General features: G+C 40.3%; 1 long non-coding RNA gene across 1 annotated transcript; it reads left to right on the forward strand.

Annotated features, from left to right (window-relative positions):
* Positions 1 to 12,549: 12,549 nt before the first annotated feature.
* Positions 12,550 to 22,779, forward strand: LOC127476041 (uncharacterized). Its single transcript, XR_007906458.1, has 3 exons — positions 12,550 to 12,661; positions 16,873 to 16,958; positions 22,676 to 22,779. It is a non-coding gene; the product is annotated as an uncharacterized LOC127476041 (long non-coding RNA).
* The last annotated feature ends 4,818 nt before the right edge of the window (positions 22,780 to 27,597 follow it).

Raw genomic sequence — 27,597 nt, forward strand, 5'->3', positions numbered from 1 at the left:
TTTTGAAATCTTAGTGTCAATAAAGAAATTTTGACAGAGATCAAGAAGTAAAAATCAGGTTTTAACATTTAATGGTCCCAGAATCAAGGGTTTTCATTCTTCATATGTAAAGTTCAGATAAGTATTAAATAATTTAGTTACAAGAAAGAAATATGTGTTGAATTTGAAGAGTAACAATGTTGAATGAGAAGTCAATGGATTAGTTTAACAAAGTTAAAAAAAAAACACCCCTTTGACCAAATTATGAGTAAGAAAACCTGCTAAAAGTATTTATTTAAAGATGAAAACAGCCAAGGGAGTGATAGCCCAAGGGGCATGAGTAAGCAGAATGAACTTGGTGTAAGCCGAATATTAAATTATTGCTTAATATTAAACTTCTTCAGACTCAGAATTTTTTTGCCAGAAAGAAGATGGAAGCCCAATAACATCAGAGTTGTGCTTTTGATGTTGTTGGTTTCATTATTTTTAGCTAGATTTACAAAACAATTGGTGCACACTGGAATGTGTTCTTATGTTACCGATGGTGTGAGCAAATCAGAAGTGAAGTGAAATATAAGTGGCTCTCTAAAGACAGAAGAAAAGAATGTCTATCAATGGTATTGTAGTAAGTTTTTATCACATCTAAGAAAAAGTGAATAAGAATGAAATCAATACACTAATTCAGTGGTTGGGTCCTTTCCCTGAAAGATGCAAATATACTCTTCTAATTTTACTGCATTTAGTAGCTGTGCATCCTATTTCTACTGTATCCATAGTACTTGGACAAGGTATTTAAACAGGTCTTACAGCAAGCACTGGAACACAAGTCTACTCTCATAAAGGAATACCTCAAACTGAAAAAAAGAGGGGTAATCTCTTGGCCTAGTGAATCTTTTATAACTCCAGGGGAAGGCTGGCTGTCTAGAAGGGTGCATGAAGTCATCCTCCAACAGTTCAGTGTTTAGATCCCATTCCTAGGACATGTGTCTTTAATATTCCTTGGGCTAAGAAAACAATTGGAAATAGGTGTTTCACAGGCTGCTTGAGTGCTCTGCCCACTGCCTTAACAGATGACAAACCAACACTACAACTGCCAAAAACTTTGCTGACACTTCCATGAAGAACCTTGCTTGGTAGACATGCTGTACAAATCTTTAGTTCATAAGAGTGATAGAATAGTCATAGCCTTCTGAAGTAACTGATGTGCTGGACTTTTCTGCACTGTCAGTGCTATAGTGTATGTGGCTGGTCCTGACTGGGTACGTAAGTCACTGGTGAAAATGAAGACATTGGGAGGCCACCATTTTGCAGTTACACAGCCTGTGTCACATTTCTCACTTTATATTGGTGATTCTGAAAAACATAATGTGCTGACAGCAGAATCTGCCTGGAAACCCACTGGAAAAAACAGTCACACAGGCAATAAAAGCTCCAGAGCTGACTCAGGAAGCAGGCGTGGAGGACTGGTATCTCTGCAGGCTGCCTACTTGCACTACATCACCTGTGTTAGTAATCCTGAAGTAGTGATTGTCTGGAAACAATTTGCTTTAACTATATTCAGGAGTTCTGGACCCCATTTCTACCTGCCCAAAAGCAATTCCCTACACTGCAAGTAGTCCATTAAAAAACACAGAATTCCTGTTCAGGGTTTCAAAAAAAAGAGGCTTTTGCTTTTTGCAGCTCTATTTGGATTTTTATTGACTGAACGTAGCAGACTATTATTTCACTTGTCCTGTAAAAATGCACAAGCTATGAATGACATCAGTGTCAGAGATAAAAAGGAAAGGCCAAGGTCTGCAAAGGAGCTCAAGGTACTTAAGTCCAGAACATAGATCCTTGTATTTTTTTCATACCTTTCAAAGAAATGGAATTCCCATCAGTGCAGATTTCTAGATGTCTACATTTCTGGTGTTAGTAATATGGATTTCCTACAAAATCCTGACAGCAAATCAGTATGTAAGTCCTCTCAGGGTTCCTAGGCTTTCATTCCATGGATGAAAATTTTTCCAGTGTCTGGTTTGGCCCAGGTGTTTTTTGCCAAGATCTGTGTTTTCTGTATAGGTCAGTGAAGCCCCTCCTGTCTGTAGCTCCCCTCAGTTTTGGGTGAACACCTTCTACAGAAGGAAAAGTGCATGTCTAAGTGCCTGCCAGTCTGTCAGGAAAGGATCCAAACCATTGGGCTGTTGATAGACAGACTGACTTTGGTTCTCTTGAGGTTTCTCAATGGATTATTTCACTGTGGAGAAGCTGTTGAATAATCATTGGATTGTGGAGGAAAGTGGTGAAAATTGTCTTTACTATCATTGGTAAGACACTGTGCCCAGTTTATGGGCAACACAAATCTGGCTTCCCTACCCAGAGGAGTGTTGTGCTCATGTGGATATTTGGCAGCGAGGGAGATCTGCATCATTGCTAAAGGTGCTTTGGGAGAAAAGTACTGGGCTAAGCTGGGGCCTCATTCTAGGCAAAAGTTGTCCTGGTTCCTAAGAAAGGGTATCAAACCCCCATACTTTCAGGGATGTAACAAGCACCCCATAGGACTATGATGGACTAGAAAGCAGAAGACCTGGTCTAGGTTCTCTAAAGTTTGGGAAGTTCCAGATCATAGGCCTCTAACCACCAGAAGAGGGGCAACACTAAGCCAAGTTAAAGTACCCACACAGTATCTTCTGATGCGGAAAAACATTGAGTCCCTGAGGAGACACAAGAAGGCCACAGCTTTTAATGGGAAAATGGATGCCTGAGTGGCAAACACATGAAAACCATCAGGAACACCGTAGAAACAGTTTTCTTGTTTCTGAGCTAGGTATACTGTTTCCTGTCTGCATCATAGATCAGTCCAGGATGGATGTTTAACAAGCTCTTACGCAGGCTTAGATAGCACTTGATAGCTTTGGAATGCTGCAAATAGCCCTGACACTGTCTACAGGGTGTGTTGAAAGTGAGGCTGAAAAAGTGGGAATCGAAACAGCATTCTTGCTGTGGGGGCATCTACTTGTCACCAGCTATTGGCAAGGTGGATGCTGTGTCAGGGCTGTGCCTGCTGTCAAGTCTGCATTTTGAGACAATGTGCTCTTGCCTCAGATCTTCAGGTCTTCCTGATGTTTTGTGTAGTTACTAATGGTAAAAAATATATCTTATTTAAAATTTTATTTAAAGACCTGTTGTCTGGCTCAAACCAGATCTTTAATTTTCTGAACACTTGCTAGTATCTACCTGGACTACTGTTAAAATAAAAATCCATTTGCTTCTCTTTAAGTAATGACGCTCAAATATGGTCGCTGCAGACTGCAATTTCCATCTAATGCTTGAACTAGACCTCATGAAATTAGATGCTGAGAAAGATTTACGAGTCACCGAGGCTCAAGCTAATGTGCTGATAGCTGTGGAATTTCAGATGTTTAAATACAAGTACTCACAGCTGCAGCAGGAATTTCCTAATTTGCCAAGAGCCCTTAGAAAATAACCCTCCAAAACGGTAATTTAAGATTTAAATTATATGTGCACACTTGATTTTTATACAATTTTATATAGTCCTAACAAACAATAAAAAATAATTGTGGAATCATCTTAATATGCAGAATTACTTCTGAGCAAGCAAGAGTGAGATGGACCTTTCTGACTGCTCTGCCCCTGGGAATTCTCCTTGGTGCATACATCTTATGGCACCTGGTCTGCAGAATAGCTGCTAAAACCTCCAAAGTCCTCTGGGAAGTCTCTTACTGACTTACATTTGACTGAGACTTTCCTCGTCTTCTAAGCACAGCATACAGAGCCTAACAGAGCAGCTCCTGCCTTGAATACTCATTTGAAAATTTCAGTGATGTTAAGTGAATATTTTACTTAGGTAGAGGCTGCAACACCAATTTCATTATTAAAAATAATGGAGGATTTGGTGTAATGGAAAGCTGATTTACGAATATGTCACATGCCAAATCCAACTTTCAGGTTTCTTGGTTCACTTAATGTTGTTTCAAGATGTTAAATGGACCATACGCTATGTTGTTTTCTGTAGGAAAGATAGAGTGCAATACAATTTTACAGGTTTCATCCTTAAATAGGTGTTCAGAAGAAGGATAAAAAGCTATTTGAGAAGACAGATGATGCTTATAATCATGTAGCTCTTAAGAGTGTTATTATTTTTCCAGTGTATATATGCTGGCATAATGCTGCTTTGGATACAGCTATGAATGTATATTAATAAAATTTTTTTACCAATATAATTCCTTCCCTGGCCAAAATCAGCTATAGAAGTGTAAGCATATGTATGTGAGCACAACTATGTTTATACCATCACCAGCCTCAGTTGAAGTCTTTTGTCTAGGCAAACCCAAGCCCTTCAACTCTTCAGAGAACACCAAAATGGCACCAACCTTAATGTTTAGAGATTTGACCCCTTTTTGTGAACAAAAAATAAATTACTTTACTTCTCTGTGTTTGGGGAATAGTCCTTAAGCGAACATGTTTAAAGAGTTGTCGTGCTTCCAACTGAGGCACTGGAAACATTTGATTTTTTTGCAGTGTCTTTCAAAAGATAGTTGTGTCAAGCATGCCAAGTGTTTGATGTTGATATTCCGACAGGAGAACTTAGAAATGTATTGTTTGTGCTGGTTTTGGATAACACAAACATTTCCATGCTTTGATGAATCCTTGATGTTGTAGGTCTTCAGGGGAAAGACGACAACAACATCAAACTTCAGCCAAGGCATTTCCATTATATTTCAATTGCAGTCAGAAATCCATCTGCAGGGTAATCGTAGAATCCTAGATTGGTATGGGTTGGAAGGGACCTCAAAGATCATCTAGTTTAACCCCCCTGCAGTGGGCAGGGACATCTTCCACTGGACCAGGTTGCTCACTCCCCCACCCAACCTGGCCTTGAACAGTTCCAGGGATGGGGCATCCACGAATTCTCTTGGCAATTCACTGTGGCAGTGCCTCACTTCTCTCGCAGTAAAGAATTTCTTGCTTTTATCCAATCCAATCCAATCCAATCCAATCCAATCCAATCCAATCCAATCCAATCCAATCCAATCCAATCCAATCCAATCCCCAATCCAATCCAATCCAGTCCAATCCGGTCCAATCCAGTCCAATCCAATCCAATCCCCTCTTTCAGTTTAAAGCCATCCTGTTTGTCCTTTTGCTACATGCCCTTGTCAAAGGTCCCTCTCCAGCTCTCTTGTACCCCCTTTAGGTACCGGAAGGCTGCTATAAGCTCTACCTGAAGCCTTCTTTTCCCCAGACTGAACAACTCCAACTCTCCCAGCCTGTCTTTATAAGAGAGGTACTTCAGCCCTCTGATCACAACCTGGGTGTGGACTGGCTAACTCACACCTGGGCTGGTGGTGAATAACACCCTATGAGAGAGCATTGTAAACCTAGTAGTACTTCTGTACCAATATGTGGAGTTAATCTAGAAGCAACAGCTTTGTGTCCACATTAGTAAAGACTAGCGAATATTAGTGAAGATATTAGTGAAGGGATGCAACAAAGAAACATTTCAGAATGATCTGTTGATCAAGCTGGTTGCCTATCCATCCATGGCAGTATTTGCAACTCATATGATCCACTAATTGTTAAGGGAAGTTGACTGTGAATGCATTTACTTGTGAAGAAATACGTCTTCCAAAGTAGTGGAAATTTTACTCTTAATATAGCAAATGATCTTAATTCTGTGCCCAGAAGTGAATATCAGTTAGATGCAAATCCAGCTAATTGCTTTTTAATTTTTTTGATCATTGGAGAAGACAAAAAGACAATGCTTTTGAAGACATGACCTCAAGTTCATTGAAATCTGTAGATGCTTCTCTATTGTTTTTCATGGGCTCCTTCTCCATCCTCTAAGTGAGTTTGTATATGCAGTGACTCAGCTTCCATGACTCATTATATTGCTCAGATGTCACACTGAAATGGAATGAATGTGTGATATCAGTTTAGGAGAATAAAAATCATTAGATAATTGTTCCAAGGGACAACCTATCATAAAATGAGGTTATGTGTTTTCAGTTAATCCTACTGTAGCCAGTCAGTGCGTGTCATTCCGAGAAGACACAGTTGAGCTAGAATGATTTCCAGTTCACTCTGTGTTTTTGGGAATTCACTGCAACAAATGAATACTCAGTCTCTCCAAGGAGGAGAAGGAGCCTACTAGACATCACTGGGTGTGTGAAACAAATATCTTCCAAGGGATCAGCAACATCAGATGCTATTTGAGTGCTGATAAAACAAGGCACAGGCAGTTCAGAACAGGCCAGAATAAATTTTATACTTTGCTAAACAAATGTCTTTGCAAGTGCAAAGTCAGCAGTCAGTAAAAGCTTGTGGTCACAAGAAAGTTGTGAGTTTTGTTTTCCCTCATTCCTTTTTTTGATTCTGAATTGCTTTTACTAAAAGGATCTTTGATGTTTCCTAGAAGACTCTTCTCTTTTTCTTGCTATTTTAAGAGGTATACTACTGCAAAAATATTGCTGTGCCAAGCCATCTCCCGCAGTGTCAAACTTCTCTTCATTTTCAATGTTTTAAAAATAGTTATATATTTAAATATTCTCTAACACTGAAGAACTGAACGATTCTCATTATGCTTCATATTGAACCATATGTATGTGACATAGGGCTATATAGGGCTTTATATTTTATTCATTAATTTAGTTTGAGAGAGTAGCTGCTTAATGTGCAGCCAATTCTACCTTCTAAAGTCCTTCTAATCAAATGGGATAACCTTCTGATATAAATATTTAATTTAAAAAAACCCCACACTTGTGTTAATTTTTATTCAGTATTGTAAGTTTCAAATTATTTTACATGCATGAAGGAACTGAGGTTACTCTCATGTAAACACTAAGACATTAACATTTATCTTCTACCTCCTAGTCAGCTTGTGTAAACATGCTCCAGTACAGTAAGTGGTTTAATGTTTAGGACTGAGTTTGGATATGTGACAATGCTGTGTCTGCTCCTGTCTGTAGCTCTAATAGATTCAAGCCTGTATTTAACAGAGGCTGAAATTTCAAACTTCCTATTGAGTTTACAAAACTTTGGCCATAGCAAGGAGAGCAGTGTGGCATTGCCTACCTTTTAGGGACTGGGGTCCAGCCTCTGGGGTCTGTGGCTGTGCAGGCATCACTGTGTTGGTTAAAGGCTTTTATGTCCAGGACAGGGCTGCAGATGGTGTGTGCTGGGCTGGCACCACAGAGCGGGGCTTGTGGAGGGTGACATGTGCCCAGTGCCACAGCCAGGCACCAGGAACTGCTGAGCACTGGAGTCCTTACACACAGCCTTTCTTGGGAACTGCACCACAGCCACTGGAATTCGCTGTCATCCTGTTCAGGGGCATCATCTGGACTTGTGTCCTGAGCACAGACACTTGCTTTTCAAAGGCTCAACTCAGAGATGACTCTTAAAGAACAGTTGGAGGAAGAGAAGGTTGAGCCAACACTGGCCTCTTAGATCATATCCTGGTGACTACAAATTGGGCTTGGAAATGAGAAAAGTGGGCTGATTTTCTTCCCTTTTTTTTTTTTTTTTTAATTTGTGTGAGGGTTTTCAATTAGTCCTGCAGCCTTATAGGGCTCCTGGCTGGGCTTTGCCTCAAGCTGTTGTGTTGAGGCAAGAATAGATGTGCATGTGGGAGGCTTTACAGAGAAAGCAAGCTACCAGTAAAACTTAGCTGTTTCCAGGATTAACTGCAGCTGAATGAGAGATTTCCACATCACACTTAAGAACTTAGATTACTAGTCAGTTATAGCTGACTTTTTTGGAGGTAACCTCTAACCCCTGTGCCTGGCTTTTTCTCTCTACTGAGGATATATACCTCCCTCCTTGTACCTCAAAGAGGGGTTTAATATCTATTTTATATTACTTCATCCCTTCCATCTTCCCACCAGTAGATGACTTCTCCTGGGAGAAGTACTTAGGATTTTGTGTGGTCCAGTTCTGGAAGACTTTGGACACAAGAAACAGCTTCTTTCCTTATGGGACTGCTTCACATCCTACCTCATTTTAGGGGTATAAATAGTATTCCAGTTTAAATTTCCTTTTTTCCTAACTTCATCCTATGAGAGCCCGTTTAATTATACCAGGCAAGGAACCAATTCTCGTTCAGCCAAATTGGTGCTAGCTAAGTTCAGGTTTGATGAGTCTAACTTCCCTTCAGCTTGGAAAAGCACCATGCATGTGACAGAGTGGTAAAGCAAAGACATTCCTCTGCTAGTGTTGAGTGATTTTGCTGACACCTGGACACCTTCACACCTTGGCACGAGCCTGAGGGAAAACGGGCAGTCTGGGCCCATATCGCCACTGTCCATCCAGATTTTCCATCAATTTGATTTCTTTTTCTACAAGCTACTAAAAATGCTGGTTTTTCTATTTAAAATAAAATAAAACTAAACCCCTCTGTTTTTCAGACCACTGTTCTTTACCCCAAGTGGGACTGAATCATATTTCTTCATTTCCCCTCCCTGTTTCACTTCCGCAATCCAGGCTACAGGTAAATTTGAAATGCTCTGTGGCAGGGCACATATGCTGAACGGTTTGAAAGGATTCTGGAAAGAAGTTTAGAGTTTATTAGAAGATGGAAACACTTCTGTTTCTAATGTGCAATTAGGGAATTGCAAATCTGTCCTAAAAATCCAAATAGTCAGGATAAAAACATCCAATAGCCTAATACCCCTAGTAACATCCAGGCCTGGCATTTAAGTTAAACATCTCTCTCTTTCAAGGTGTGATCCTTTTCACTCTCCCCTTCATGGCCACAAAGCAACGCTTAATGCAATGTGCCCACTGAGAAAATCCACTCCTTCTGCTCTACTAAGGATTCACCCCCTTCTCTTCTACTGTTCCAAAAATCAGGGAAAGGGTTGCTTAAGATCTGACACTTGTCTTTGTAAGAGAAGTTGTTTAACAGGAGTTGGGCAAGTTTGGATTTTTTCCAGAGCAATCCCTAGTGCTGCAGCTGTGAGGGTCCTGTAAAAACACCAGCCTGAATCATTTACTTGCTGTCCTTTGCCATTGCTTTATCTGTGAGCAAACTAAAAACAAAGATGAATTATGAGGCTCCAAGTAACTATGTTGAGTGTAGCATTTGAGATGATGGTGTGTATTTAACAAGAAATGTTTTATAATTGAAACAGAAATAGTAGGAGCTAAACATAGACTTTTAAATTTATTTGGAATCTGGAGTTGGCAGTTTTGTCTTTATGGTATTTGTATGATTTCCTTATTTGAACCAACATGAAGTGCTTTTTTTTTTTTTTTCAGAATACAAGCATTTCAGTGATCCAATATTTTTGGCACACATCAGAATGGAATATCTGGTAATTACAAGTCAAAATTTAAAATCAGATTTTTTTTCCCCTTACAAAAGGTTCCTCTGAAGATGTCAAACTAGGCATTAGTGAACCCTCAAAGGGTGACAGCAGGAAGCAATACATTTCTGTGCAATCTATTATTTTTATTTAATTTTGATGAAAAAGACCAGGGTGGTGTTACTTTCACTCTGATTGCAGAGATACATGGGTTACTTCCTTCCACACTAATCATAAGCCAGAAGTGCTCAGATACACCTGAGTCTGGTGTGCACTATTTTATTGCTGCCATGCCAAGTTAGAAAGTCCTCTTGTGTGATTTCCCCCCTGAAACCCTCCTGCAGAAATCACTGCACACTTCCCCAGACATTGTGGATGTTCTCAAAATTCTTCTGGGTAAATGAAAAGCAGTCTCCTTTTCTGTAGGGCAGCACAGTCAACAAAAAACAAGAGCACTTTGGGTTGCCATTGCCCATGGATACCTGGCTATTATGGGCAGTACAGTGTGTGGCAGAAAAGCAACCAGGGTAATAAAGAGCAGAACACTAAGGTTTCTTAGTCTTTAAATTGCCCAGTAAATGAGCAGTAAGCCATCATGAATGGTTCTCTTACTGAACTGTAGCTGCCTGTAAGTTAAGAGTCTGGTCTCAGCTAATTGTTTCCCTCTAGGACTGGGGAGAAAGAGGATTCATCCCACCATAACACATGATTAATACTGTCTATTAGAAGCGTGCCACTCTGCTGGTTACTGAAAAATCCTGGATGCCAGTTCAAAGTCAAAGAATCCTATTCTAAGAACAGAATTACACACAAAAACTGAAAAAACCGTGTGGTCCAATAATTAACTTGAAAGTGTTCCGTTAGGAGAGATTTTTTACAACTTTTTGTTTCCAAAACAAATCATTTGGCTAAAAATAACAACACTGCTTCAGTTCAATCTCAACAGAAATAAACAAAGAAAATATTTTTCATTAAAAATAGCAATTACTGCATGACAGGATATAACTTTCTACCACATTCTATTTCTAGCTGCAGACTTTCTGAAAATGCACCAACAACCCAGTGGCAGAAGTGGTATTGTTGAATGAGCTCTCTGTTGACAGAGCTTTCCTATGACAGCAAGCCTCATCTTCACCTCTCCATCAGGTCTGCCAGGGGGTGAGTTCAGAATTAAGTCAGGAGGGGCAAAGACATCACAACATCATATTTCAGCCCTGCAAAAAAACAAAGAGCACATACTTGGCAGCACTGTAATTTCTATGGTTACTTATGAATAACAGCACAGCTGGGGAACTGTTGCTACAAGCCACTAGCAGAGATCATTTGAGAGATCACACTTAAGAAGATCCATTAAAAAAGCACTGGTTTTTTTTTCAGGAATTATAAAACTAAGGACTGTAGGTTGTACTCTTTACATTAGTTTCAAGTGGACTATCCTGTGAGTCATAAATTTGCCCTCATTGCTGTCGTTGTTTAGAAAGCAAGAAGAGGAAGGATGACTCTTTAAGACACCAACCAGGACTGATTGTTTCTGGACAAAATCTTGACCAGGAACATGATTTACTTGGATTTTGTTGGTCTCAGATGTTGATGTCTCCCTTGCTAATGCAGGCCAATGCTTCATGCAGCTTGGAGAGACTTTTTGGCCAGGAAGACCTGTATCAAGGCTTCTCTTTCTACCAAAGGGACAGTAATACAATTTTCCAGCAAAGTCCGGAACAAATAATTGAGTAACCCTGAATCAGAATGGTTTGGAAGCTCTGACACAGACTTCCTGTGTGACCTGGGTGAAATGGCTGGTTTGTGTTTTCAGTTTTGTTTGTATTTCCTTTCTTAGCTGTTAGGACAGCAGTCATGAAGCCCTGGTAACTTCATTGCAATACAATATATCTTTAAATAAGTGATGGAACAGATTTTAAAAGCCTTTTGGCCAAGGAAAGTCTGTTTCTTTGTTTTACACAGTGCCCTATTCAGAAGGGAAGGCAAAATTCATCCTTGTTTTTGCCTGCCATGCACTAACTGTGGGCTCCTCTGAAGAAACTCCATTTCTGAAAGAGCCAGGGATAACAAAGACTTTAAGAACTTATTTTAATTTTGCAAGTTCAAAGAATTAGCATGTTGTCAAGGGATGGAACAACTGTTATTTTATATGCTTATGGGTAGAATTGTAAAAGACGCCGTTAAAAATACAAAATAACTACTAAGCATAGAATCACAGAATAATAGAATCATAGAATGGTTTGGCTTGGAAGGGACCTTAGAGATCACCTAGTTCCAACCCCCTTGCCATGGGCAGGGATGTCACTCACTGGGTCAAGTTGCTGAATTAATGCCCTGAACCTGTGAGTCGGCCCACAGAAATGCACTGTTGCATCAATGCAAATGTTGTGTTTTGACATTTTATTCAGTGGAATGCAGGATTAGTATCAGAAAAGACAAATGAAATCCATGTAAGCCCTTTTGCAAGACTCTTTTTTCTGCATACTGTCCCTACACACAGTGGAATAAGCACATCATCCCAAATGAAGCCACTGACATCAGTAGAGTTTCACCTGGGACAGATTTGGCCTACTTTTCCTAATTGCATCATTACCCTCAAGCTATGCTGAACAATTCATTAGTGGCAGACAGCTGAATTTCTGGAAGTGTGTGTAACCTAACTCTAACCACCACACAGTAGAAACTACTCTCAGTAGCTCCTCTGGCCAACCAAGGACACCGTGAAATTGAACAAATAAATATAAACAAAGAATGTTTTTCAATTTGCTGTCCATCTGGAGTGCTGGATATTTTTCCAGCTCTGAAACTGAGGCATGTTTGCACATTATTAAAGGCAATCCTCTTTACCTTCTGCCGTCTCTGATGACCTCAATGAATTCAAGAGCATTTCTATAGATTAGAAGTTTTCCTTTTCACCACTTTCAGAGAATAAGCCAATATGCCATGGGTTGCTTAATTTTTGAAATTGGTTGCTTAAATCTTTTTTTGCTTTATCTAAAGGCCAAAGTATGATTTTGATTTTTATTCTTTCTTCCTGAATGCATGGTTTCACCTGCAGGTTAAATTCCTACAGGTAATGAGGCAATGCTGGGCACAGCTCCTGGCTGAGGGGGGCTGAGCTGCTGGAGCAGTGGCTGGGCTGGGGTGGCAGCGACAACCAGCTCTCCACTGCAGCTCCCAGGCCATTCCCCATGGGAGGTGTCTGCATGCTGCTGCCCTGTCGAGGAGTCGAGGAGAGTCGAGGAGCACTGAGGTCACCACCAGACACGGCTTGAATTGTGCCAGCTGGCTGGAGAGGCTCACAGCCTTTCTGAACTTGCTTGATTTACCAGCAGAGGCTTAACCTCGGAGTCTGCTGAGGCACCTTTCACTGGCAGGTACATGCTAGATTCCTTTTTCGCTTTTGTCTATTACACAGCTTAAGGAGGAATGGTAATGCTTCATCTCTCTTGTGTTAGACTCTGGATAAACAGGATGTTTCCTGCAGAACTTGCCATTTGACTGATGTGTCTAATATCCAGTGTAGGACATAATTAAATAAATATCCCCCCATCCAAAAAATCTTAGTTCTTGGCTAAAGTTTCATTTCTTGAGGCAAAAAAATTACCTAATCTGTAATGTTGTTATTAGTCCCATCTTCTTTCTCTCTCTCTGATTCATGATCATATTTTTTCTCAGTAGTGGTGCTTCACGGGTGGAGGGACCATCAGTCCATCATGGGATACTCTTCCTTCTCCCCATGATGGCTGTAAGTAAATAATCACAGGCTTGTTTTTGGATCTCACCAGAGCCATTTGGGTGCAAGTGCAGCAGATATGGGGATATGTGAACGTAGACTTACAGGTATCTGCCCTAACAAATATTCCAGTCAGGAAGTGAATACTTTTGTTAGTGTCTTCAGAAAATGGGGTTCATCTCACCCCATCACACACTTTTAAAATAGCTGCAATGAACTGTACCCTGCAAGTATCTGTTTCTATTCATATAAAGGCATTCAAGATGAACCCCTCAGTTGCACCATTCAGTCGATGTCTAATGCCAGGAGAGGCTGGTTCAGACACCAACCCCCTGTGCTGAGTGCAGGTCTAGATGGAGGGCTGCTCAGCTCATAGCCTGATGAACTATTGCAGATTGTGATTTTCTCATGCAGGTACTATTTACAGAGCAAAAATCCGTGATCAAATCTGTTTCTCCTGCACATCCTTCCCCACCCCAGTGTATTGCTTTTTGGCCAATATCCAGATTGCAAACTGAGCCCAAGTTTTCTTCCCACCCTGCCTGACTTGTATTTGAGGAAGACCTACATGTTCCAGCCATGGAATCAGCATTTTCCAAGTCTTTCAAGAGCTGGGGTTGTGCCCAGAGAAGTACACTGGGGACTGCACTTGTGAATATTCCTGGTAGATGCTGACTAACATGCACCTGCTGCTCAAACAGGTCCCAGTCAACATATTGGTTGTGGTCTGGGTTTGATATTGTCTCAGATGTGATGATTCAGCAGAGCCTCTCCTGTTGCATGTTGGAGCCATCCTCCCCTTTCTTCTGGAACTGAATCCAGACCTTATCAAATCTAATTGCATAGAGTTCCCAGGAAAACAAATCATCCTCTGTGAATCACCTCATAAGACAGGCACTTCACTGTCCTCCACCTCTGATGATCTACAGAGGTTTTGTGTAAATAAAGGAGCTGAATCATCTTTTTCACAAATATTTAACTTGACCTAGTCTATAAAAAGGGAAAAGATCAGAAAAAGGTTTTTATAAACATACTGTCCATGTCCAGTTTGTTCTACTTTAGCAAAGTGTAGCCAAAGACTAGAGAGAGGTTGATCAGTACTTAGTAGAAAGTTTATATATAGAGAGAAACATATATGTATCAGTGTGTTCCTTATATAGATAGCAGTGCATTCATGCATTCTGGGTATCTACACGCTGGTCAAGCAGTTAAATTTTGTGGGTAAAGAAAAGTCCATTAAAGCCTAAATTAAGTGGAGGCCATGAGCAAGTAAGTTTGAAGGCAGCTACTGCACAGCCAAGTGCTGTAAATTGCTAGCAACAATCCCTAGCAAAATTCCCTAGCAAACTTTCTGTGATGCAGCTTTATGACCAAATGTTATCTCTTCATTTAATTAGTGGAATAAATTACAAGTAAAAGTTAATTTGACTCTTTGTTGCATATCTTCTTTATTTCTATTTCTTTACTTTATCTCTCCAAAGAATAAAATTGCTTGTGCAAAAGAAGTTTCTCACTTGCTCTGATTCCAGAAATAAAGACAAACCAACCTCTGATGCTGTCCTTCACCTCCTACCTGTCCATCAAACCAGCTGCTGCCAGTCCAGTCTTTTTAACACTTCTCTGCATTTAGTACTACTTTTCTAATTTTTAAGCTCTCAAGCAGTGTGTTACTTTAAAGGTGATTAATGAAAGTAGCAAACCAATATCAGACTGAGACTGTTAGAACTTTTATTTTAAACACAAGAAGTATCCAGGCTGGTGAATATAAACTGATAGCACTTTCAGTTGCAGCAACTGCAGGAGACCCTGGTCACTGAAGATGTGATGCAATTGTGCAGTTGACCACACTCTCCTGCTCAGCTTCAGCCAAGGAAATCATGGCAGGTTTTGAGCTGGGGGTTTGAGAAGCATGGAAGTGGTGGGGATCCACGTACCAAGTCTAAACTTCTACTGTTTGAGCTGTAGCTTTGCTTCTGACCCCTTGGGGTGCATGCAGGCCTGGTTTCAACAGGAGGGACTCCAAAGATGTTCAGAAATAAGTAGTGAAGACTCTTGCCTGGGAAGTGCATCTCAAACTGCTCCTGCTAAGAGGGAGCTGGATGCTGTCCTCACCTTTCCAGAGACAGTACCGTGCAGGAGAGTGTCACCTCCTTGCCGGCAGCATGGGTATAAAGGCTCCACCTCACCTGCAAAGGGGGGCTCTGGACTTTGCAGTCTCTTGGGTGTCCATTCCCATCCTGAATTAGGGATGGAGAGAGGAGCAGGGGTTTGGATGTGTCTGTCTGCAGGCTGGCTCTTATCATCAAGCCCTGCACCTCTCTTGTTCATAACATATACGTCTGCTTATATTTGTACTCTTGCATATAAAACCTTTTCCATGCATAGTTGTGACAAGCAGTTTTGAGTAATGTGATTGCAGTGAGTTAGTTTAGCACTTCAAAAATAAAGTACAAATGAATACTGGTATGTTTAAAAGGTGCATTGGACAGTTTAGATTGGGAGAGCAAATGCTCATCTCACTTAAAGCAGATTTCTTTCTGTAACTATTTCAAGCGAATGTGTTTGTCTTGTTGTGTAAAATGACTAAAAGATTTTAGGGACCATTTAATAATTATATATAGTCCAAGGAGATAAGCAGAACAGAAACTACACTTTTCAGAACTCAAGAAATTGTAGCATGCAGCAATGGTAATTTGGCACAGAGCTTACACAATAGATTTCATTTTTTCTTAACAGAACAATAATTGAAAACTGACTTAGCCCCTTAAATAAACCAATGACAGCTGGGAAAATCAGCAGATTGGCCCTTTGTGCCTGTTTATAGTGGATTTTGGCAGCGAGATAGTTGATGTAGTCTCTATAGGATACAGCTATTATGTCTTCCAGATGTGTTTGACCTTTATCTTGGATAAAAAAGCATCTTGCCATAGAAACTATCAATTTATATACTCTTAGCCCAAGTCATCAGCTCCTTTAAGATGCTGAAAAACCCTTCTTGTGGTGGTTATGCTTCCATTGCCATTCAGTACAGACACTTAACCTGTGAGAGCTTAGATTTTTTCAAATGTGATTACATAATTTAGCTCAATGTGCCTGTACAAATCCTCCTATTAGGAAGATCTGTAATAGGGTTGCTCTGTATTTGCAGAGGGACATTTAGGAGGCTCTTCCTTAGCTAGCTACTCACAGTGGGTGGAAGTAGAAAGAAAAATGGCAATGGCTTCTTCATGGGTTGACTTATGTCAACTTATGCTACTGTTGTCTCTGGCTCTTTGGGGAAACTGTAGCAAATACAGCACCTAGTGAAGAGTTAAGCTACAAACAGATTAATGCTCTCACATGCCTGGCAGTTGAGAAGGGCACAGGCCACCTCATACCTACTGACTCCAGGGGACAATGGTACTCCTGTGTCAATGCAAATTGTTCCATTGGCAAAATCCCAGAGCCAGGAAAGGAAGAAAAGGAGCCCCTAAGTGCAGTTGAGTCAAAGAAGGGTTTTCAGTGTGTTAATTTGACCGTGCCAAAAAGTACAGTGGCATTTGGAGTGGCAGAACAGACCGATGTTTATGGGGAGGAGAATAGGGGACAGAGTGGAGCAGAGGAAAATAGGGAAAACAGGTAGAGTGCTGTGGGATGAGAGGGGAGCTGTGGGCATCAGGTTGAAGAGGATTTGTTCAGATGTAAAATAAAACAAGACAAGATGTCAAGTGTCTTGTGCTTGATGTCACATACTCAAGTCTCTGGGCTAGTAGCTGAAGAGCTGTGGCTCCCTGACTCCAATGGTTTTGTGACATCTCTGTAGTTTGGTTAACCCTATAGTGACTGAATTACTTGTTTTTCTGCTTCGTATAGATCAGACATGAGAGCTCCCGACACGGAATACGGGTTCAGTGCAGGAATCCAGGCTGACACACTGACTCAGGGAGCTACACGTCCTGGTGAGTTCATTTCAGACCACCTCAGTGCAAGTACTCTTTCACCAACACATGAACCAAAATGTCTTGGTCCCCTGCACCCAGGCAGGCTTACAGGTGTGTGCTTGTCACCTAATCTGAGGCATAATGTTCCCACAGGACCACCTCATTACACAACATGTACAGATGCCTCGTGTTGGGAATTTAGAGGGTTGGAGTGGGGTGTGACAGGATGGATTAAGGTGACAGCAGAAGAAACCCAACTGAAAGAAAGACTAGAGCCAAGCTACATGAGCTGTTGGCCACTAGTATGTTCCACTGACAACAATGGATATGACTCTACCCTCTTACCTTGCTGTAGGACAGGAAGGTAAGCTTATAGAAAGGAAGGAGTATACAAATGATGGAGGGAAGACACAAGAAAGGGGCTGAACAACCTTCTCTCATGTCCACATTTCACCCAAAGCTTCTGAGATTCTGTAACACAACAGTAAGCCAGTTCCAAAGAAGAAGGAAGATTCTGGAACATGATTTCTGGAATGGTATGTAGCACTGTAGCTGATTTTATGAGAAATTGTTTGTGGGAAATTGAAAAAGAAACAAACCGACAGTAATTGTTCAAATTGGACCAAAATTACAGACAAATAAAAATCTTGATTTTCAGCCTTTGTATCTGTCTTCTGGCTCTTCTACCAAGACAAAAATGCCAGCTGGCAACAGATGGATGGTGCTTTCTGAGATGTTGTTTCCTGGAGATAGGAATATTTTTAAGAGAGGTGGTAGGCAAGGCAGGACTTTGCTTCATCATACTGAACTGCTGGTGTAATGCTGTTGGAGGGCATTACTGAGTTTTGCAAAGTGGCAGCTCTAAACAGGGCTTTCTTCCTGTGTTCTGCAGAACTCTCTGAAAGGGATGAATTCTGTCTATAAATCCCTATTTCTTTCAGTACTGAGGAAGACATTATGGTACACATGCCAATTTATCCATATTTAGGACTTTAATAAATTCACAGTATCTTTAAATCATGAGGCAAATCAAGGAAGGCAGTAAAGCAATGTGGTAAAATGTATTTCATTAAAATGACCAAAATGTTGAAATAGCCAAAAAAAATAAAAATAGAATTTGACAAGTGGGAGGAGGAAACAGCTGCGTCAGTTGTTGCTTTGCTGTGTAAACAATTTAATGCAATTATAAATCTGCTTCTGGTCATGCTGTGCTACAAATAAGAAGGTTTTTGCATACACTGTTCCTCTGCTTTCATCAGAAGCCCTTCTCTTGAATCTCAGGCTGTTTTGGTAAGTTGGTAACACACGGTAAGCTGTGTTTGTGGGCTGACATGCAGATGTTTCGGCCTGAGCCTCTGCAGATGCTTTACTTGTCTGGACTGCTGGGGATGGGCAGGTGCTGTCAAACCCTATGGCTGGGGTCGTGGGGTTCAGGCCATGCTAAGGCTTTATGCTTCTGCTGGGAGGAAGACCACAGCTTGTCTTTTTAGTATTCCCCTTGTGACTCTTACAAAATGCACACCTCTGTTGCTCAGATTTAACCCATACCTGTGATCTTTGCCAGATTTAACCAGTTTTACACCCCATCACTCGCAAACCTCATGAAGTTTGAAGACAAAGAAACAAGACATTTCCCAAACAGTTAGTCCAGCAGAAGATGCATGAATGTGGCCTGTCCTATGCTATGGCTCAGCTAGAGGAGGTTTTTAAGGAGCTGTTATCCTGAGTCTTCTGCCCCTAGATTCCTGCATGCACAGTGTCAGCCAGTGCAGACCCCTGGTGCTGTGGAGGCAGCTTCCTACACATGGGGGGCTGCCCACTGCTTCTTTCAGCTTTATAAACAGAAAACCTTTGGTTCAGAGACCACTGCTTACTATGGACTATTCGGTGTTGGGCTTTTTTTTGTGTGGTTTAAATGCTGACTTGCTTGCAGTGCCACACACACACACAGTGTAACCTGCATGAGGCAGGGCAGAGTTTGCATAGGTGTACACGTAGGGAAGTTCATAAGGAAGGGGTTTAGACAGAGTTTGCCTTCAAGGTCTGGAAACAGTACAATGCAATAATTTAAAACACATTACTTCAGTAATCAGAGAGGGTGTATGCATCAAAATAGAGTTTGCATGAAACTTAAAGCTTTTCAAAGCATTTATAGTTTACATAGCTATATGTTAATTCACAGACAGGCTAATAGTTCTGAGTATTCTCATAGCAACCACAGATCAACAAATGATTTCCCTGGGTTCTTTAGGCATACCACTGCCATTAGATCCTCTGATTTTTAATTAAAAGGAAATATTTCTAAACATCTTGAGGTAATTAAAATTGTGATCTCTTCTGTAGGATACATTTGTTAAAATAGCAGCAATTCCCCTACGTGACTTTATTTACTCAAAAATATAACTGCGACTTCATTAGACAAATGAGATTAACCAAATTTTTTAATATAAACCTAAAATGTAAATTATGCTCACAGTTCTGCTGTGTTTCTTGAATGAAGTAAGAGAATTCCCTCTCCTACACTTTACAGTGTAACCTTTGATATGATGGTCTTATTAACTTTTACTATAATTCTAATATACCACATCACAAATAGCTTCTTATTATCTCTTTGCCATTCATAATGCTTTCATAAGGAGATGATTACTGTGATAATGTTATGACTCTCTGTTAAAAAAAATTATACATGCACATCTAGATTTACACACTTATTTCTGGCTGAATTCTGACTGAAAGAAGTAGCAACCAGAAGAAGAATAATTTGAGTAAAAAAATTTGCTTAAAAATTGTTTAATTTGCATCTGAACACACATCTGCATGGTTTGAGTTTTGTAAACAAGTTTATATCTGTGTGTGTATGAAATCTGTATATGGAAACGTTGCAACATGTTGCAATGAACCACTGGATTTTAGAAGTTTTTTTAGAGAATAATATTATTCTAGGTGTTGCCTAGATACATATGGAAGCAAAAAATAACTGAACAAAAATTGCAACAGATGTAATTGAATAGTGGTTTAAGGAGAGACTTCCACTGTGGATGAAAACTCATCATCAGTCAGTTTGGTCCTTAACTCCTAACTTTAAAAGTCCTTTGAGTTTTCTGTAAAAACTATTGACTTTCCTCTCATACAGTAAAACTTACTTATAGAAGTATGTACCCATTATTTCCTTTTCTCTATCTTTGGCAAATGCACTTCTGTCCGTCTAATTTCCATGCCAAACACAAGAGATTATTTGCACTTTCTCTTAGCACAAGACCTTAGCATTGTCCCTTGCTTTCTGTGTCTCTCCACTGTCTTCATTATTAGATTAAGGGTAAATTCTCGGTCTTCACTCTCAAGATTCATCATAACCTAATCCTAATTTTGAAATCTCTCGTTTACTGATACAATGTTTACTCCAGCCTCCATGATGCCATTCTGGATGCCAAGTACTAGCTGCCATTTTTCTCATAAGCTTTCTTTCCAAATTAGGAAGGTCTCAGAAAATTTTGGCTAAAAATGACTGCACATAATGCTATCCAGTACTGACATATTGATTTGTTCACAGTGCATTATTTCCTTTCTTCTATTTAAATTGCAACAGTTTGGAAATATATTTGTGAGAGTAGAGTTGCATACAGCATTTAGGATGGTGGGACCCTAGGCTGTGATTTCATCTCTCATGCATTACAAGCCCTCCTCCTCTCTCCACCAAGAATCTACAAAAACATGATGAAAATATACTAGATTTCTAAAATAGCAGCTATGCCTACCTTTTCCAGTGTGTTAATCACAACTTAACCTGTATTGAAGAAAATTTGAGATTTAAGGACTAATACAGTTACAATTAATCTTGTCTTGAAGAATAACATTTGACCAGATGACATCTTGAGTCGTTTCAACTCATATGATGTGGGACACGTATGAAAGAGTCTGTATAGGATGTCTTAATTATTTTTCTTGGTTACATTCCTGAATGTGAATTTGAATACACATGAAAGAATCATTCTGGTCATTCAGAGGTAAAATGATGGTTCTGAGAAATGGTGAGACACACCTCACTACTAATAATGATGCTGCCATATTCCTCCCAACTAAAACAAGCTGTGATCAGTCATGTTGCAGATTAAACTTCTAAGGAATATACCTTTTTGTAGAAGTTTTTTGCTCTCTACCCTCGACTGAAGCAAAATACAGCATGAGTCTTTCAATTCTGAGCTTTCTTAGGTCAAAATTAAAAAAACAAGAAAATATCTTTTTTTCTTTAAACATCTGAAATCCTGTCTTGTGAGATTATCTGGTGAATCAAGTTTTGGATAATATTATTACGGGAGAAGTCAAGCAAACAGAAACATGACTCAAACAGTTTATTGCCAGGACTATTTCTTAACAAAGAGGAAAATCATATCTGGTTGCAAATGGAATCCTCCCACAATGAACAGGGAGCTTGGCAACAGAAATAAAACTGCAAATGCTCCAACTTCTGTTGTTGAGCTGGCCTCACAGCTGAAGGACAGTGCAAAGACACTAGAAATTTGGACACCGAGGAGGAGAAACCATAACATAGTTAAGTAATGCTGTGCCTGTTGCCTTGCTTGTCAAAAGAGACAACGGGGTAGTTAGAAAGGTAAAATTTTCTTTTATTCTCCCTCCCCACCAAAAGAACCGGAATGAAACCCAAACCAAAAGTGAGCCAAAAACACAGAGGGAAATTCCCTGAACACATGTAGCCAGGATGGACAGTGCCGGCTCAGAACGCGTTTTTCTGCTCAGGCAAAGTGTAGCAGGACAGCACTGCACCACCTCCAAAGTATCACCTGGTGATGGTCATGGGGCCACCCTGGAACAGAGCCCACCAGTGAAAGCAAAGAGTGTCTCTGACTGAGTCTGTGCCAATGGGTTGTGCCTTGGATGAACAACGCTGAGCGCGACTGAGTGCCATGAAAAAAATACATGGTTTTCATCCGCCGTGGAGCACAGCTCAACCATGCAAATATTTACGTATTGAGCAAAGAACTGGGCTGCTGCTTGCTGAGTCTTTGAGGCACTTGTGTGTTTCTCCCACTGCCCCACACTTCTGGCTGTGGAACTCACCCACAGATTCAGGACTGGAACAGGATATGCTGTTCTGTGGAGCTGGAAGACATCCCTTTAATAAGAATTTGTAAAGAGATCAAAACAAGCACAGAAACCCAATTCCACCCTATATGTGTCAAAAATAAATTTACAACAGGGAATACTCCCCAGGAGATATGTTTTTCCTGGCTTCTCCCTCACACCAGTGAAATACAGCCAGTGCTCAGTCCTGGACTTTGCAAACACTCATCATTGATAAACGAGATGGAAAAAGCCAAGTGTTTGTGTGGGCTTAAAAAAATTCATTATTTAATGACGCTCAGAGAAGTACGTTTTTGGAGGGTAGTTCATATGGCACCAGCTGTTCTGATTTAAAGGATCTTGGTACAGCATGTAACAAAACCATAGACTGTAGTTTGGTCATCCCAAATACTGTTTATATGCACAAACTTTCCTTCAAAGTAAACCATCTCCTTAAATCTCTCCCCAGTGATGGGATAAAAATTATATTTGTTTTGACGTACAACATTTTGTTCCACTTTGGACAAGCCGATAAAACTGTAATTGCATCATATTTTAAGCTCCCCTTTGACATGCTAAACATTGAGTTTGTTCAGTTTCCCGTTGTACCACACTTTTCTCCAGCTTTGAAGTCAATATTGTCCTCCTTTTTGCAGGTTTGTACCTGTAAGGAAGCAGGAGCCTGGCATCTGGTTTCTCTGAGCACAGATAAGTACTCACAGAAATTCTCTTTTTCCATGACACTGTTTCTATTTTCCAGGCAGGCTGGCATTTGGATATGGCTTTTTAGCAACAGGACTGGACAATTCTCTGATCATACCAAGGTTATGAGGGTCTTGCATTTTCTTACTCTTCCTGTGACACTCCTGTAGCATTTAGAAAAATTGCAATTCTCTTCTAAATACATAAATGGAGGTCAGTTGTTGATGAGAGCAACCAGCCAGTGCTGAGAGTAAAGCATTCACCTTCTCTCTGCTCTGTCTGACCTTGGATGACAAAACTCTCTCTTTATACCTATATTTTTGAAGTTGCTGTTGCATACTTGGTTCAGCAATACCAGTCTAGTTTAAACATATTAAGCATTTCAGATTATGCTTTTTCTCACCTTTATTTGCCAGTCCACCAATTCTGCACATTTTAATAAAAGAGATTTTATAATTATTTCCATCTTGCTGAGGAAAATAATAAGCAGTGGCAGGTCTAGGATTATCCTTAATAACATTCCTAAAGCACACATAATGATTTCTCCACTGATGGCTTCCTGAGATCTTGTCAGTCAGAAAGTTCCTAACCCAAGTCAAGTGTGTTTGCCCATAGAATGTTGATTTTTTTATTCTTGATGTCATGTGACTCTAAATAAGGTGTGTTAGAGGAAAATGTCTATGCTGCATGACACATATATTCAAAAAACAGAGTTTGAGAATACCTGGGATGAAATCAGGTTTGTCTGATAAAATGTATTTTCTGTAAAATTTCTGACTGATATTTTTTGTATTACTGTATGCTAATTATTTTATTAGTTGAATCTCACTTTAATTTTTCCCCTATTTTTCTTCTGATAGAGTCAAGATTTTGCCCTTTTAAAATATTGGTATAATATCTGGCAAACTCTAATCTAGTGGAATTTCTTTGATACAGAATATAACAGAAATGAGTATGATTAGAACAGTCAAGTCTTCCTAGTAAAGTCTTCACCATCTTTTGTAATATGGGTCTGCTGATTTTAAAGTGTTTACCACAGTATGTGTTGCTTAACACCCGCCTGGGTTACTAAGGGACTGAAAAGTATTTCCTCACATCCCAGAGATAAAAGCATGTAAATATAGTGCAGAACCACTTCTTGAGTACTTTTTTTGCCTCATTATAAACAATTTTGTCATCACAGCTCATGTTTTTGCCATAGGAAATGATGTCTCTCTATGGATTCTTGTTTTGATTTTTACATTTTACAAAAACAACATATCACACTGTTAAAAGAGGTTTCCTTCTCAGGTAATGTTTGTTTGCCAAATGCTTATGGACAGGCTGCCCCCAAAAAAACAGGTGCTATGGCCAATGCAGTATATGCTGTACAGCACACTGGTAGGATAGTTGCTTTTCTCTGGATGCCTTAGAAGTCACATCCCTATCACAGTCATGGGTCTGGACAAACTCCAGCTCCATGTTGGTCCTTTCGTGGGTTGTTTTCCAACTCCTGGTTATCTCTCCATGGCAAATATGCAGCAGGCAACTGCTCTTCTAAACAAAATTGACTTTATGAATTGAGGCATTCTCTTCTAGCAAAGAATATGTAATTCAAAAATATTCTTTGCTTAAAAGGAGGAATAACCATGGATATTTTATGATTTGGCAAAAATGAGTACTTAGCAAAGCTATGAGTATAGACAAGATCACAAGTGAAACCAGTTGGGGAGGGTTCTCTGGAGGAGAATGGAAGAACACGGGCAGGTGAAGGCAGCTATTGCCCAATGACAAGTTTGACAATCTTTGGAGAGTGCTGCAAATCTCAGTACGTGCTGGATACTAAAGTGGACTGTAGTTCCCAAACAAAAATGTAAAAAATGCATAAATTGTCTTCAGGAAATCCACTGGGAATTACTTTAGCCACACACTTGCTGGTCTATTCTTTGACAAACACAGCAAAGAAATTCCTGATGGAACTTGCATTTATTCAAGAGAGATTCGTGCTGTGGGAATGCTGAACAAACGCAACCAGGCTGCAAATGTTTGAGAAAAACACCAAGGCAAGGTAGTCAGCAGAACTGTTGTTCTCAACAAAGCTGTGTTCACCTCTCCCTCTGCCTCTGAAAGGAACTGATGTGAAATGCTCTGCTTGCATTTGATAAATCTGTGATTTGACTTGCTTAGAGACGGACGAAGCTTTCTGCTTCTGTTCCCACTGACAGTGCTGGGGGCAGCCCGCTGTGATCACAGCTGACCTTCACTTGGCTGAATCTCCTGTCTCAGATTATACTATCACATGGGTGTCTCATGCAGTGAGCTCCCCTCTGCTTACGGTGCTCCTTAGGCCAGTGAACCGAGCTAAAATGATCTGGAGCCTTACTCTGATCTCAGGCTAATGAGAATTGGGAATAACAAAACACAGTTGAGGCCCATGAAGGTACAGTGCTACAAGAGGACACACAGGCCTCTGTGATGTCCATATGGCTGCATCTGAGAGAGAGAGACTGGTCATGCTGGTAGCATGTGCTTGTATGAAATCACCTCTCTGCTTTGAAAACACATTAAGTCAGTAAAGAAAATACATGAATAAAGGTAAACAGAAGAGGAACTTGTAACCCTGCAGAATGCGTGATAAATCATTTAATACAGTGGGAAAGAGGCTTTTAGACAGAAATAGTAGTGTATGAGCCTACTTATCTCTGCAGAAAACAGGCACCTCTGGGAAACCTGCATCCACAGAACTGCATCTGTAAAGATGGTAGAGCTGCCACCTGACTCCCCAAGCATTTCTCCTGACACCATTACTCCTGCAGAGGTGATGTGAAATATTCATGTATTTATCTTGCCACATTAGCAAGCATTCAGTGTCCTAATGCATATGAACAATTAATGTTTTTTGCTAGAACCTTTTTGCTTTGAGTCACATCAGCAGAAATAGCTCATCATAGAAGAAACCAATTTGAAATACCCTTGACAGTAATCCACTATCCAGGAGAGAAGCATGGCACAGGGCACCGGGGAAGCAGAATGTTAGGGCTCTTTCAGGCCTGCTTGGATTCAACTTTCTGGTGCCTTCATGTGGCAGCTTAAAAGGACAGATTCCTGTGGCCAAATTGCTTTGGACTGAAGCTATTTGACAGCCTTTGACCCAGCTCCCCAGACAAGTTAAAATGACACATCCAACTTCATCTGGCATTTGAAGTGGAAGGGAAATGGCTTTTCTGTTCTGCGGGAAGCCTCTCTTATTTAATGTTCTACAAAAAGGAAGAAACTGCATATAATAATGACATCTTGTGGTAGTTGTTGAATTATTGTCCTATGATTTAGTAGATAATTGGATGCCAAATTTCATGACGTCTCTCTCCCTCCGTGCTGAAGCTCTGCAAATTCAGACTCACAATTTCTGTTGCTCTGAGAAGCCGGATGTAGAAGACCTCTGGAACCTTTGGTTTATTGTTGACTTCAGAGGAAAAGGATATTTTGATCATTTGATTACAAATGGCTGGTGAAACATACAGTTCAGAAATTCATAGTCATAACTGATGAAAGAATGGTTATCCAGCTACTCATACAGAAAATACTAGTTTTGATAATGTTGAGTGCAGAGTGGCTCCCCGCATCCACAAGCAGGAGGAACCTGCTTATGCTGCACCATGGCTTTGTAGTGGGTGTGGGAGTAAATGGTGACAGCCTCTGCTGGCAGCACGTAAACGTGACAGCTGCTGAACACCTGCACTGAGCTTGCAAACAGTCTTGGTGAGAGATGTGTGGTGTTTTAAAGAGTAAATCCCTAAGGCCTCACAGTACCCCTGCTCTGCTCTTACTTACTTCAGCTTTGGAGTGCAGGTCTCTAACTCCTGCCATTAACTGTGTGGGTATCCAAGGACCACATGAAGCTCTAAGCTTACTGCAAGCTGTGTGACAATTCATATTTAGGGTCCATAATCATGCTATTTAACTGAGTATACTATTTTCTCTGCCCATAATCATGTTCTTGCTGATGTAGTCTCTGCAGTGCTTGCCCTAGTTGAAGTTAGAAGCTTTCCAGAACAAACAGCACTTCTCCTGCCAGTTTGTGCAGTCCTTATCAGTACGGAGGAGCTCAGCTTTTATCAGGGAGTTTGGCTGTTGACAAAATATTCATAATAAATAAGATTTGTGGGAACAACTTAGGAGTACATTTTTACAGGGTGTCTGTTTATCCTGATGTGTGTTCTGGCCTCACCAGGTCTTCAGTTCTGTGGTACTGTGACACAGTTTTGTTTTAGGGTTATTTTGGGGATGAAGGTGGCTTAAGCTATATGTCAAGCACTTTTGTGTTTTCTTCTGGGCTACCAAGACCTTATAAATAGACTTACAGTTTATATGCAAGATTCACACAAACCTCTGTCTCCCAGCTGTGAGGAAGGAGGCAAGAAAAGACCATGTCACTTTTGAAGAACTCAGAGGTGATGGTGAAATCACACGCAAGTGAGACAGTGAAATAATGCTGCTGATCAGCATTGATAGTACAGAATGCAGAGTGACAGATCACTGCTACTACATTTAATGTAGCAGGGCTTCTCTTCCCCATTTTCCTTTTTCACTGTCAGAAATCCTGGTGTTTATACTGGATATTGGGTGTAATGTGCTCTGCCTGTTTCCTTCAGCTCTGCACCAACACAAGCAGGAGACACTTGTTGGATTCCCTATTGACATAGAAAATTGCTAAAGATAATCATGGCACTCCGTGATTCCATATCTAATGACATGTGTTTAGCTGTATTGATCTATTTTTTTTCATGGGATGATGCCACCTATTGGACGTTATTAAGAGAGGCAAAACAGTTCAAAGAAAATAAATACTTTATACGGGGCTGATTTTTCAGCAAAGGTTATACTTTCCTACAGTTCA

The sequence above is a fragment of the Manacus candei genome, unplaced genomic scaffold (genome assembly GCF_025592945.1).
Source record: "Manacus candei isolate 608988 ecotype Guabito, Panama unplaced genomic scaffold, ASM2559294v1 h1tg000048l, whole genome shotgun sequence".
Classification (NCBI taxonomy): Eukaryota; Metazoa; Chordata; class Aves; order Passeriformes; family Pipridae; genus Manacus; species Manacus candei.